Source organism: Periplaneta americana, chromosome 4 (assembly GCF_040183065.1).
Source record: "Periplaneta americana isolate PAMFEO1 chromosome 4, P.americana_PAMFEO1_priV1, whole genome shotgun sequence".
In the NCBI taxonomy this organism is placed as follows: domain Eukaryota; kingdom Metazoa; phylum Arthropoda; class Insecta; order Blattodea; family Blattidae; genus Periplaneta; species Periplaneta americana.
Window position 1 is genome coordinate 193,539,470 of NC_091120.1, and position 15,659 is coordinate 193,555,128.

The window sequence follows — 15,659 nt, forward strand, 5'->3', positions numbered from 1 at the left end:
CACACAACAGGCAGAGAAGTTCGAGATGACGCCGAGATCTAGTAGGTTCTGAGGATGGTGTGAAGAAACACCGAAACAGCTGTAAGCCGCACATGCTTACATAATTAACACGAGTAAGATGGCCATTTAATCAATTATTGATACGAAATTTTCTTTTTCGCAGGTCTGAAGTAATGTAAGAATGGCCTATGAAAAGAGATGGAATAGTGAGAAGACGGTAACACAGCAGGGCAGACTACTGCTCTCTCGCAAGCTTGACTACAAACTACAATACATAACAACAGGAAAGTATGGTAGACCTGCAGTGAACTCTGGAGTCTGTGAGTAAAGTGCAGAAACGACTAATATATGCCATGAATGGAAATAATTCTTTCTTACTAAGATGTACTATTAATACTAATGTTTTACAGTACTACAATTATGATATAATTATGCTTTACATATAAGATTTTTTTTCTCCAGTGGCAAGGCCCATAACTTGCGATTATTCTCCCTGATTCTACGAAGGGTGTAATGGATACCTGTTAATATCGATCAGACTGTAACATGCTATGTAGTTCCGGATATTTTCACAATATTGTCGGACCATCGGATCTGTGCCCCTTCAGCGCTGTCGTCGTTCTTGGAAAAGTTAACGCCTCTACTCACCCCATTCCACCCGCTTTCCTCCCACCACGTCAAACAGCAGGCCACGAACCTTGCCGAATAGGGATGTTGCCAAACTTCCGTCAAACGGTGTCAAATAACTAGTCCTCCATGCTACAATATCATTTCTTTGAATCAAAATACATCTTGTATTTCTACATTTTTAAAACCTAAATTCCATGTCTCGAATCACTTTCCTTAGCGTTTCTCTCCAACCTTGGAAATTATTGCTTCTCTCACAACCTTGAATGATTTCTTCAATGTTGGAACTTCTTTCTACACGGTATAAAATTCTTGCATCTTTTTTCTTAAAATATACATCGGTTCATATCATCTACAAGAATTGTCGACCTGGTTGGCAAGTTGGTATAGCGCTGGCCTTCTATGCCCAAGGTTGCGGGTTCGATCCCGGGCCAGGTCGATGGCATTTAAGTGTGCTTAAATGCGACAGGCTCATGTCAGTAGATTTACTGGCATGTAAAAGAACTCCTGCGGGACAAAATTCCGGCACATCCGGCGACGCTGATATAACCTCTGCAGTTGCGAGCGTCGTTAAATAAAACATAACTTTTTTTTTTTTTCTACAAGAATTAAAGGTTTCCTTGGTCTGTTCTTCCCTGGTGATTCTAACTTTTCATCTGCTACACAGACTTCCTCTCTCCAGATTTTCTTTATTAGGCGCTCTGACCTGCCTATATAAATTACATAACGTGTATTAGTATTAGTTAAGTAAGTAATTTTAATACGTAATCAATTGAAATAAAATAAGCCTCACCTGTAATTCCAGTTGCTCTTTTCGTTGCCTGATTTATAGGAAGGAGATATTGACCTGTTTGTTTCTCTTCACCCTCAAAATGCTATTACGTACTTGCTTAATAATATTTCTTTCGCCACTCCGTGCTACAGTATTCATGTTGAGTTGACAACACTGGACTGCAAGTGCAAATAAATTGTCCTGCAAGAAGGCTCAACTTTGTGAGTAGTGGGGGAGAGAAAGGGAGAGAGATAGGAATGCAGGGAGAGAAATGAATTACCAAGGCTGAGAAGGAATTAGGGTTCAGTTCACATGTCTTACAGGGGGCACAGATCCGATGATCTGACAATACTAGCTAGTGGCCATTAAATCAGGCAGGTCAAGAAATTACTCTGTTGCCAAGGATATCTAGTAAATGGCGTAGAAATGGTCGATTGAACATACCATTTCGGAGCACGAGACAGTATGTTCTCTCCCGAGCTCCTGATGTTGTCTCCATTACAAAACAAATCACACTACTATCACAGTCTAGTATATACAGTCACGAAGCTCAATACATAGGGAATTTGCATCCATAGACAGTTGCTAACTACTGGGATCGCTACTATCGCCTCATCACATACAATACGAAATAGTACCAGCACAGTCTTTTGTTCCTTGTACTCTCAACAACTCAAGCTTCGTGACTGTATATACTAGACTGTGCTGCTAGCTTCAGGAAAGACTGCTGATTTCAACGGTATAATTATTTTCCATATTCATTCGTAGTTTCTGCTCAAGGGCAGGTCTTTCATTGCAAACCCAGAATTCTCCAATCTTTCCTATTTTCTGCCTTTCATTCTTCACCCACTCTTTCCAACATAGCTTCGTTTCTTCTTCTGTCTGTCCACTTTACACGCTCCATCCTTCACCATATCCACATTTGAAATGCTTCTAGTCGCTTCTCTTCACTTCGTCGTAATGTCCATGTTTCTGCCCCATACAATGCCACACTCTATACAAAGCACTTCACTAGTCTCTTCCTTAGCAGATGATGCTTCTTTTTCTAATAAAATCTTCCTTTAACCATTGCTATTTCATATTCTAAATCATTAATATTTCGTAATGTTTTGGTAAAATGCTCTGTTATATTTTGTCTTTTAAGAATTCTCCTTTTCACAATTACGCCTAACAGCAATGAAGCTCTAGCACAGTATTTTGAATGGTTTTCTCCGACTTTCCCTTAAATACAATATATTGGGTTGTGTAATATAGATAAAAAAAAAAACTACCAGTACTGTAAAAATTACGTTTACATTAAATTACAATGTAGCAGGAATCAGTTTCTAATTTCAAGGTAGTTTAGGATTTCATAGTCACTGTCTTTACTCATTTCACTATCTGTATAATCGTTATTTAGACACATGATGATGATGATGATGATGATGATGATGATGATGATGATGTCGATGTCCGAGGACAACAACTGCATGACAGTGAATGTGGTCAGGCAGACCTGCATGGCATACAGGGGGTTGTACTTCTACTAGGCAGCACTGCATGGTCAGCATTGCCAATCAATGCGCAGAGATAAGCAACTCTCGACCATCTGTTGCTTTGTCGTTCCCATATCTGACGACAGCACAGTTTTCCTCACCTGTCTGATTTAGTGGCCACTACTATAGTAGAATAACATTTACTTTTCATTTCATTAGCCTCTCGATTGTATACATTGAGTTGGAGGTCTTCTGATATATTTGTTTATGCATTAGGGATATCCACAGACCAATACATAGGGGCAAAGATGATGATGATGATGATGATGATGATGATGATGATGATGTAGTCAAGTGAGATATCCTATGATTTTCACCATTTACAATAATATTGTCCAAAGTTATTAATGCTCCTTGTGTATACAATATTTTTGTGCGGTGTAATTATCATAATTCTATACTTTTTGTACAAAACTGTTTTAAACAGATGAAAAATCAATCACTTGAAACGAAATTAGGGAGTAATATTGTAATAACGACGAAAAGAAGAAGAAGAACATTGACAACAGCAGAGCATGATGATGTCATAACTGTAAAACTGTCTAGATAGCAGAAATAAATCTGTATGAGTCAGTTTTAATTATGGAAGACTGTTTTTTGATGAGGTATAAACTGTTTTATGTCACAGTTTTGATTTAGTGTGACAATATCTTTCTTTGTTGTGATCTTTGTGGCTGTGCCAATGTTGTGGTTATAAAGCACAGCATTCCTGTCTTTATGTTCCTATTCAAAGATGGATGATTTATGAAGAGTTAGATTATTGAATGGCACCATGGTCTGATTTTACTTCATACCGAGAGTTCACTGCAATAATACACACAGCAGTTAACCGTGTATACTATAAACTTTTATTCCTGACCTTGTAAGATGCTCAAAGAGATATTGTTCGTACCAGAAGGCTAACATTTTTGGTGTTGAACACATATACATTGTTGACGAGAAAGGATCGACATTATGGAAAGTACAATAATGGCCCATTCACAATGAAAATTAAACATAACCGTAACATAAACACAGAAGTTTGCGCCCAGGCTACCAAATGGGATCATTCACAATGATTCACATAAGCATTGACATAAACATTACCCTAAGACGTTAACATGGAAGTTTGCAAACTCCAGACTTTCATGCTTATGCTTACGTGATTTGCAAACAGAACACAATCGTGGAGCGCTGAAGTATACGACAGAATATGAGGAAATGGCGTCGTTGTTATGTTTCCATGGTTACCAAGTATGTTTGCTGTTATGTTTATGTTCCCATTGTGAATGATCTTAATTTTACCGTAACGTTTATATTCTTAAGTTAACACTTACGTTATGATTAAGTTTCATTGTGAATGAGCCTTAAGATGTATGATAACAGTTCTGAAACGTAATTATATAACCTAACATCATATAGCAATAGAACAGTATAAGTGAGGTTATATTTCAGTAGATGGAATTTAGAGAACGAAAAACTCAACAGGACTTCCTTTGGGAATTGCATGTCTTAATACTTGTATAATAAAACCTTGACCTTGATCGAGAGGGCTCCCAGACAACATTTATCTGTCACTTGTTTCTTGCTCTGCAAAGTTTCGTGCTATGGAGACAGATGTCTCTGCTGTGTGACGTCTTGTTAAAGCTGAAATATGTTTCATGAGACTGTAGAGCAGGAAACATTACAGGGAACTCGGCGAGTACAATAAACCATTAGACTGTAGTGCATCCAGAACTAAATAGCAGACAAACCCTCGGGGGGGGGGGGGACCTTTGTTGTGGCAGTGTTGCAAGATTAATAGTATGAAAGTTAAGGCATTTATTTAATATTTCTGCAATATACAGTGAAACCTGTTCAAGACGGAAGTGACATGGTCCTAATTTTTTTTCCGTTGTGGACAGGTTTCCGTGTTATTCAAGTGTGAAGTTAAACTGGAATATTTTATCATCTGTATAAATGAAAAATAAAATGGCATGCCGCAAATTGTAAGAATTACAAAATATTCCGTTTAACACTCTTGACATTAAATCAGCTTCCTGTCACTTATTTAATTGGTGAATGATCTTGATGAAAATCTCATTTCCTGTATAAATTGTATCGTAACTCACACATTAAACACTATAAAGTTTATTAATTGCACTAAATTTAATATCTAACACTATAATACTGTACTGTATATCACAGCACATTATTTAATTGGGCTAGGAGCCTACAAGCCTTGAATTCTGGATTATCTAATTTCTTTGCCAGTTCAAGGGTTTTCTTTGCAGAATAGGTCCAGAAATTTGCACGATCTTTGAAAGGGCAAGAACAATCCACTTCCACAACAGTTCATTTATTTCTATGTAACCAGTTGTTTTCTGTTTCCTTTCATGTCACCATTATTGACCGCAAGCCACTCACTCATCATACGACCTTTATTTTTGAAAGTGAAAGTATTTTTTGAGTTTTCCGTTCATAAATTTCAAATTATTTGCCATACTCTTCGTTTCTCATTTTCCTCCATAACTTTTACTTAATCAATTAATGATAGTGCAGCATTTTTACACAACTTTTTTTTTATCACGAAATCACTACTTGCGTTCTACCCAGCTATGACAGTATACAGGAGTGAAGAATTGAACATCGTTGAAGGGACTCGTCTGCCTAGTCAATAGGGTAATAAAATTTATGACCACCAGGCCAACACACTCTCGCACCCTCACAAATTTTACAAAGAAAACTTGTTTTTATCTTACTGACCTACGTACTTCGTACATTCCTTGAAAGCACATACTGTTTCAAAATATAGTTTACATTAAAGTAGTGTGTCCAAAATATTATTTCCGTTTTGAACAGTAGCAGAGAGTTTCCGTTTCCGCGTTGGACAGTTTCTGTTTTATTCAGGAAAAAATACACATAATACATATTCATTTCGCAGGGACCAATAAATTGTTCCGAAATAGACAGGATTCCGGATTATTCAGGTTCCGATCTGAACAGGTTTCACTGTATATATTTACAGCTGATGTCAGTAGGAATTTCTTAATCTCCAGTTACATTTTCTTTTGACTTAATTTGGTACACAACCTGTCGAAAGGCAAACCACACAAAGAATTAAGCCTTTAGTGGCTGAAGAACAGGAAGTGAACATGAAAAATAGTACAGTAGTAAGAGTGGGGGAAGGTAGTGAAAAGAGTTCACTACCTGCGGTAACAGACATTACTACTAACTACTAAGCTGCAACACTAGGTTGCGTTGTCTAATGGTGCAGATGACCCCAGATGGTCTACGTGGTGTTGATGACAGCATTCTTCCTCTTGTATTGAATATTTATGGGTGGCTAGGTGGCAGTAGTAGTTTTTTATCATGTCCTTTGTTACTAGTTTTTTCCTTTTTTATCTTTCTTTTATTTTCTATCGCGGTATCTTAACACTTGTTCATTTTTTAGTTCCCCATCCCCTCCTTTTGTGTGTCTTTCATCAATTTTTTAGCCACTTCACGCCCATCTTCTTTATTCCGTTTGGTTTAGTGCCAACATACTGCTAATGACTTCGGGTTTTTCTTAATTAGAATCTCCACCGAAGCCAGGAATCAATCGATCAGTCATACAGAATAGCTGTACGTAACGATCCCAACAGTAGGTTTTTTCCTTTCTCTCCTTCCTTCCACCTGAAGACGAAGGGAGAACCATCCTTCGAAACGTTGTGTCTTAATTTTTTATTGTGACAACCAGCAATGGAAAAAGTCCAAACCCCTCACCTAAACATTATCTTCCTCCAAATAGTTTGCTTTCGCTTCAACTACGATTATTACTCTCCATAAGCTGTGTTGCTTCACTTGTTTTGTCAATCCAACTATTGAGGTTTTCACCTGTATTCCTAAGTAGGGTTCTCATTATATTCCGAGAAACTGAGTCCTTGAGATAACTTAGTCCCTAAAGGGTCCCATACAAGCAGAGACTTTCCTGGAGGTAATTCTATAGAAACTAAATTCACAGGGAAATCTCCTCGTGTATGGGTGAAAAGTATGGAAACTGAAGGTAAGTCTCCAGAGTTCTGCGGCTGCTTAAATTTTTACGACTGTAGTTCTCCCCAAATTAAGCAGGAGAAGAAGTAAACATAGAAGCAAATGATACTGCGAGCATGTGGTCGAGATTTCGTCATTCTTCCATTTTAAGCAGTTGTCTGTAGTGAAATGGCAGCGAGCTGTGAAAGTACGGATTTGAAAAACTATCCTCACGGACTTCTGTTAATATAGAACCATGGAGGGATAGTATTTCTCGAGTGATCGCATTTCTACACGGATAATTATTGATTTCAACGACCTCTTGTGACTTCTTTGTTAACTACAAGTCTAGGAGATAAGTCTGAGCGTGTATGGACAATCATCTAATTCAGATGTCTGTACAGATAAGACTCGGATAAGTCTTTGCGTATATGGAGTCCTTCGTACTGAATGCTATATGACCAATGTAGCTGATGCTCATTATGAAGTTAAACAATAATTGTCAATTTCCAGATTTGGAGTCTTTATGCAGTGTATAAAGTGCCTTATATATTCATTGCTGGAATATCAAATCAATTCTCTCTTGAAATTTTGATAAAAATCACTTTGAATGACTTTCAGTTATACATGGTTTTGTGTGTGTGTATGAAGTGTACATTTATGCAATTGCAGTTTGAAAACGAAAAATGAAAGAATTTCTGAGTGTATGCTTGAGAGTTTGTCAGATTCTATGTAAACTAGAATTTCTAACCTTGTAACAAAAAATCAGATATACTGTTAGAGAACACATAATAATATATAACTTGACAATCACAGTTCCAATAGTTCAAAATAACAGTCAATTTAAAATCATATCTTTTGAAATATTGATACCCAGCTTTCATTATCAGCAGCTATGAAACCTGGCACTAATACACTCTCTTGAGTATTGGAGCATTTTTTCTTCAATTGCTCCACTAAATTTTTTTTATTCATATGCGAATTTGACATATTGAGAATAAATATTCATGTTCGAAAAGTTTTGGTGCTGTAAAATCAAAAATATTTTTTTAATATACAATAAAATTCCTCGTATCCGGCACCCAAATAACCGGCAATTCCAAAACAACGACACTTTTAGCTAGGCCAAAAAAAAAAAAAGTAATTCATGTGAAAGGGAAGAGTTGAAGATGTGAGTGGTTTTTGTGGATCGCACATGCAGCATATTGTTTACTCTTTACATTGTTCACACGTGAAAACATAGATAGAAAACCCTGTTATGTCCCTGTAGATCAGTAAGCTGATTTGCAGAGACGATATCTTTAAATTTATCACTTGAACTCGCCCGTTTGGAGGGGTGTTGAACGAGTCTAAATAGGAAAGTGTGAAATTCTCTATTCCCACAGTGCGTAAAAGTTTCATTGGAGTGGTAGATAGTATAGGCTTATATAAACAAGAAGACAGAGATAATGTTAAAGAGGTTCAAATCATTGCTATTGTGCATTGCAATAAATTATGAACTGATGAATGTACATTATCGTATTCAGTACTAAAAATAAACATTGTATGTATTTAAAAACTTTATTTTTAAATATCTACATATATGAAAATTACTAAATGTCAACATGGAAGAAAATGTTTGTGTGCAGTACAGTATGTCTTTACATAACATATAAACGTATTTTCCAATTACCTGGAAAAATCAGTTATCCGGCACTGGTTTTGACCCACAGTTTCCGGATATGAGGAATTCTACTGTATATCAAAATCAGTTTTAGTTTAAAAATTTTCAACTAACGTTTTGGAAAAAGGCATTTCAAATTTATGTTTTTAGTGTTAGAAATAATTTACTATGAAAGTAAGACATTCTATTATTATACCATTAGAATGGAAAATGGAGGAAATCCAAAATTTAGAGCATTAGCAGACAAAAACAACTATATTGTAAGACTCACGTTTAAAAGTACCATAACCAAATTTCCTTTATGATTCCTCTTTTACTACCTAATACCTATTTTAAAAAATTGAAGATTCCATTGATGCACAATGTGAGGTTAAGGTTTATGATCATATTTACAGACCATTGTCGGTAAGTGTATACCTGCACCTGTATTCGGTACAGTTCTGTCTGCCCCTCATTTCATTTCACAGGATTTCAGCTTTCAGAGCTGAGTTGTTGACTGTATATTACTTTACTGGCTTAGATGTTGTCACCAATTCACAATATGCGGATAAATTTACTTTAAAACAGGTTAATGTTGATTGAAGGAAAAGTAGGTAGTAGAATTGGTAGGGTAAATGAGAGTGTCTAACGAAATCTTAACCAAAACACTCTTTATCCACGACAAATTCCATTTGGATTTGCTGAGATATGAATCCAGGTTTACAGCATGGAAAAATCATAGCTTCCAGCCATTTGTCTAATAGTCCACTTCTATAAAATGCATTTCTCTACTCACATTATAAGCACATGATCAGTTTTTTTTATTAAAAACATAAATACAATTTGAGAAACTGGTATGATATTATTTCATCTCAGGTTTAAACCATTAATTTCCTTCTTGGTTCGTCTGCCCATCATATTTCGCTGATTTTAAAATTCAAGTGTTATGAAGTGTCCCATTTGGTAGGCTTATCGTCTTCATCATGTTTATAAAATTATTCACGAGTTTAAAAATAGAAAAAATAATGTGTGGATTATAACTGATTTTCAATTTATGCCTTTTTCTTTCTTCTACTTATTTCATGCAAGAATATATTGTATTGTAATTCACTAGTATGCAGCGAAATAAAAATGTTATGACTTCGATAAGTAGGATTTTCTTTCTTGTGCTAACCATGTGTCTTGGAGATTTTTGTAGTTTTTCACAGTTTCTGGATGAAAATTAATACTGACACTTATTTTGAAACAGGCTACAGAGCTCTTCTTTAGTTCAGGGTCATTTAACAATAATTTAGTCCAAACAGTATACAGAAAATTTATAAAAATCCATGCATAATAGTTAAAGGCTGGTTCACAATAAACCGGGAACGGAAACGAGAACGAGAACGGAAGTAATGTTAAAATAAATATATTTAAATGTGAGTATTCACAATAGTTAATTGTGAATGTTTGCATTTAAATACATTTATATTAACAATATTTCTGTTCTCGTTCACGTTGTTTCCATTCCCGGTTTATTGTGAACCAGCCTTAACTTAAATCAAATAACTAATTAATGTACTTGACTGAGCTCAATTATTTTTGTGCTACATAATCTCTCCATGTGATAAAACATTAGATAAATTTCGCATATTAAAATGCGATGGTTAAAATGCTGTATTTTGGTGATTATTTACTCAGTCAATTCCGGTTTTCTGTAACTTGCAATATTGCTGTCACAAAGGCTAATAGCAACAAACGCAACGTGCAATTGTTTCTGATTCTTATGTCCATCTACTGAAATATTTGTTGATCTCTGTAATAAGCCCATATATTCGTGTACATCTTAGAGAACTATAATTTCACTGACTGCGCAATTGTTTGAACTATTTCTTTGTGAAATTATTGTGGCATGAATAGAGTTGGTTTATTTTGTATCGCAGCAATTGTCATAAGCTTGTTCAACTTGTTTTTGTAGCTGGATTCGAATGGTTATTTGAGGATGCCATTATGACTGTACAGTGAAATACAGAGGTGTGAAAATTATTGGAATAATCTTAATTTTAAAGGTTTTTTAATAGTTCCTTCACAAATATTAATTGAACTGATGAATATTGGTATATATTACTATACTGATGTAGGATATATTTACTACAAACAATGCCGGAAAGCATTGTTGTACATTGGTATTTTTCTTATTTTACAATTGTTATGGGAATTCAGAAATTATTATATTATGTTGGCGGAATTGGAAACATAAAACATTATATGCACAAAACAGATGTATACGTTCATTTGAACCTTCACAACAATGTAAACGCAAAGAACAATTTGTTTCAAGCATTTCTTAATTAATTTTTTATGTTTCCAATTCCGCCAACATAATATAATAATTTCTGAATTCCCATAACAATTGTAAAATAAGAAAAATACCAATGTACAACAATGCTTTCCGGCATTGTTAGTAGTAAATATATCCTACATCAGTATAGTAATATTATATACCAATATTAATCAATTCAGTGAATATTTGTGAAGGAACTATTAAAAAACCATTAAAATTAAGATTATTCTAATAATTTTCACACCTCTGTAGATCTTCCAATATAATTCATAATTTGTGGAGGCTCGCCAGCTCACTATACAAGTCGCACTAGCAGCCACAAAAGGAAAAAAAATTGTACTTACAGCATTCACTATAGTATTGTCCATTGAGGTTATGTTATATGCAAACATTCATAATTTTAAATGTATATTATGGAAGTGCTCTAAAAAGTTCCACTTGTGGATAAAACAAAATAACCTAACAGAAGGAAATGAAGATTAAAAAATTAATTTCAAGGTCAAAAGAATAACATTATTTGAAGTGGCATGGCCGCATTATAATTATAAGTTATATAACAGTGAGAAAGTGTGATTGTGAATCCACATCGAAAAAGAAATGCTATAAACACGGCAATATGAGGACAGAAGGAAACAGATAGGTGCAGAAAATTAGAGCATAAAGAATGAAAGCAACTTAAGGCGAGGCTGCAGAAATCCGTCAACAAACCTGACGAAACAAGTAAAATTATATTATTCAAGTGACTTTTGTGTGAGAATAATGTTTAATATAGACTCGGTAATGTTTGAATACACTGCACTCAGATATTTCTTAGTTACCTGATCTGCTCCTTAGTTCATATTTCTATCACTAGGATCAGGCCACTTTTAGTGGCGTGTTAGTGGCGCTGCTAAATTTTTGTAGAGAATTTTTCAGTTTTCCAGTGAACATGGACGTAGAAGGAGATATACTTTTGGTAAATTTGCTCATACGGAGAAAGAATAGACGTAAAAATAGAAGAAGAGTTTGAATCCATCCATTAGTTTTGGAAAGACAGAATCGAGGACTATTCCATACCTTGTTTGGTGATTTACATCAAGACAATAAAAAATATTAATTTAAAATTACGCAAATTAGGAACGATATGGCATGAAACATATTTTTGTTTACTTTTTAAGAATTCAAAATTAAATATAATAGGCACCAAACATGAAACGTGTGTGTGTTTTTTGTGTTTGTATCTAATGGCGAACCTATAATCTGTAATAGATTGTACAGGGAATGAATAAATACAATACAAACCAATCCTAGCACGTACGAGTAATTCAACCAATATACTAGAAATAGGTGTCTGTAGGGTAATGGCAATGTCAAAGACCGTGGTGTAATTGAACCCAGGTTCGAACCTGAGATCAGCTAATTTTTAATTTCTTTGTTAATATTTTGTTTAGTACATTATTTTATTATATCGTGAAATAAAGGGGATTTTACTACATAAATAATATATCCATAATTCCCACTAGGTCCCGTGCCGTGGCGTCGAGGTCTAAGGCATCCTGCCTAGGTCTCGTGTTATGGAATGCGCGCTGGTTCGAGTCCTCATGGGGGAAGACATTTTCTCATGAAATTTCGGCCAGTGTATGGGACCGATGCCCACCCAGCATCGTGATGCACTTGGGGAGCTATAATAGGTAGTGAAATCCGGTTGCAAATGCCAGCTATAACGACTGGGGGGATCATCGTGCTAACCACACGATACTTCCATTCTGGTTGGATGATCGTCCACCTCTGCTTCGGCATGTGGGCGTGAGGCCAGTAGCCGGCTGGTCGGTCTAGGCCCTTCACTGGGTGTAGCACCACGGATTATTATTATTATTATTATTATTATTATTATTATTATTATTATTATTATTATTATTGAGAAGAGAGATAATTATTTCAATGAAAGACGGGAAGCAAGTCGTACACTTAGGAATAAAAAGAGAGGTTACTTGAAGGAAAAACTGAATGAGGTAGAAACAAATAGTAAGAATAAAAACATTCGAGATTTATATAAGGGTATAAAGGAATTTAAGAACGGATATCAGCCAAGGGTAAACGTGATCAAGGATGAGAATGGTCACTTGCTTGCAGACTCTCCATCAATCCTAAACAGATGGAAAAACTATTTTGCGCAACTACTAAATGTACATAGGCCAAATAGAAATGATCGGGACGATATGAAATACAAACTGCTGAGCCATTTATACCCGAACCCACGCTTTCAGAAGTCGAAATTGCGATAGAAAATCTGAAAAAGTACAAGTCTCCAGGTATCGATCAAATTCCAGCAGAATTAATACAAGAGGGTGGAAGTGCATTATATAGCGAAATTTATAAACTTGTACTTGCTATTTGGGAAAAGGAAATTGTACCAGAACAATGGAAGGAGTCCATAATTGTACCTATTTTTAAAAAGGGGGACAAAACCAACTGTGGTAACTTTCGAGGAATATCACTTTTGTTGACGTCGTACAAAATTTTGTCCAATATTCTTTTGAGGAGATTAACTCCGTACGTAGATGAAATTATTGGGGATCATCAGTGCGGTTTTCGGCGTAATAGATCGACTATTGATCAGATTTTTTGTATTCGGCAGATAATGGAGAAAAAATGGGAGTATAAGGGTACAGTACATCAGTTATTCATAGATTTCAAAAAGGCATATGACTCGGTTAAGAGGGAAGTATTATATGATATTCTTATTGAATTTGGTATTCCCAAGAAACTAGTTCGATTAATTAAAATGTGTCTCAGTGAAACATACAGCAGAGTCCGTATAGGTCAGTTTCTATCTGATCCTTTTCCAATTCACTGCGGGCTAAAGCAGGGAGATGCACTATCACCTTTACTTTTTAACTTCGCTTTAGAATATGCCATTAGGAAAGTTCAGGATAACAGGCAGGGTTTGGAATTGAACGGGCTACATCAGCTTCTTGTCTATGCAGATGACGTGAATATGTTAGGAGAAAATCCACAAACGGTTAGGGAAAACACGGAAATTTTACTTGAAGCAAGTAAAGCGATCGGTTTGGAAGTAAATCCCGAAAAGACAAAGTATATGATTATGTCTCGTGATGGGAATATTGTACGAAATGGAAATATAAATATTGGAGATTTATCCTTCGAAGAGGTGGAAAAATTCAAATATCTTGGAGCAACAGTAACAAATATAAATGACACTCGGGAGGAAATTAAACGCAGAATAAATATGGGAAATGCGTGTTATTATTCGGTTGAGAAGCTCTTATCATCCAGTCTGCTGTCCAAAAATCTGAAAGTTAGAATTTATAAAACAGTTATATTACCGGTTGTTGTGTATGGTTGTGAAACTTGGACTCTCACTCTGAGAGAGGAACATAGGTTAAGGGTGTTTGAGAATAAGGTGCTTAGGAAAATATTTGGGGCTAAGCGGGATGAAGTTACAGGAGAATGGAGAAAGTTACACAACACAGAACTGCACGCATTGTATTCTTCACCTGACATAATTAGGAACTTGAAATCCAGACGTTTGAGATGGGCAGGGCATGTAGCACGTATGGGCGAATCCAGAAATGCATATAGAGTGTTAGTTGGGAGACCGGAGGGAAAAAGACCCTTAGGGAGGCCGAGACGTAGATGGGAGGATAATATTAAAATGGATTTGAGGGAGGTGGGGTATGATGATAGAGACTGGCTTAATCTTGCACAGGATAGGGACCGATGGCGGGCTTATGTGAGGGCGGCAATGAACCTTCGGGTTCCTTAAAAGCCATTTGTAAGTAAGTAAGTAATTATTATTATTATTATTATTATTATTATTATTATTATTATTATTATTATTGTTATTATTATTAATTCCCACTAGTCCAGGAATTTAGTAGTCTATGGTTATATTATTATTATTATTATTATTATTATTATCGACATTCTATATTATTCTGATGTGACATATTTTTCTATTTAAGTCTGTCCACTGTCATAACGATATAGGGAATTGGTGACCCAACAGTCGTCCGTTAGCAGCGCTACTGACGCGCGTTCAAAGCGCTACTAACGTGCGTTTTCAGCGCCACTAACGCGCCACTAAAAGTGGCCCCGTCCGAAGGGACACTAAGGACGCAAGAAGCATCCACCATAGTCAAATGAATGAATTTGTATTTTTGGTACAGGAAAATGCTCGTCTTTTACGAAAACACTTGTCTTATTTTTAGATGTGTATTTTCCCTGCACCAAAAATACAGTCTAAATGGAGTAAAAATTAATGAACACTTATGTCGACACTGTATTAAGAAATAATTCGTAGTAATTACATTTAAATATTCGTTCTTTTGACTGATGAACACTTCTCTTGCCCTTGGCAGTGGAAAAGAGAAAGGTATCAAAATGTTCCTTGCGCCCCTGGTGGTAACATCGAGAAACATTGAAATGCGCAACGAGGATGAAGTGTTATGTATTCAAACATTACTCTAGATTCTATAAATGCATATTTATTGGAGATCAAATAATATTGAGAGAATTAATGATTTCTACTCACTCACAATACTTCAGAATCATTGTTGTGTCAGATTCTGCCTTTGGTATATCAGTAATAAACAAGTTGTACTTAAGCTTATGAACGAGAATGGATTTACTAGATGAAAATATTTGAGAAATTTTATTGTTTAGCGTTCTATTTACTTAGACAGGATGTAATTTTTGCCCTTATTGAATTTCAACCACATGTATAATGAGACATCTATTATCAACGTGGGATCACTGAACACAGAAATACAGATAACGGACAACTGACTT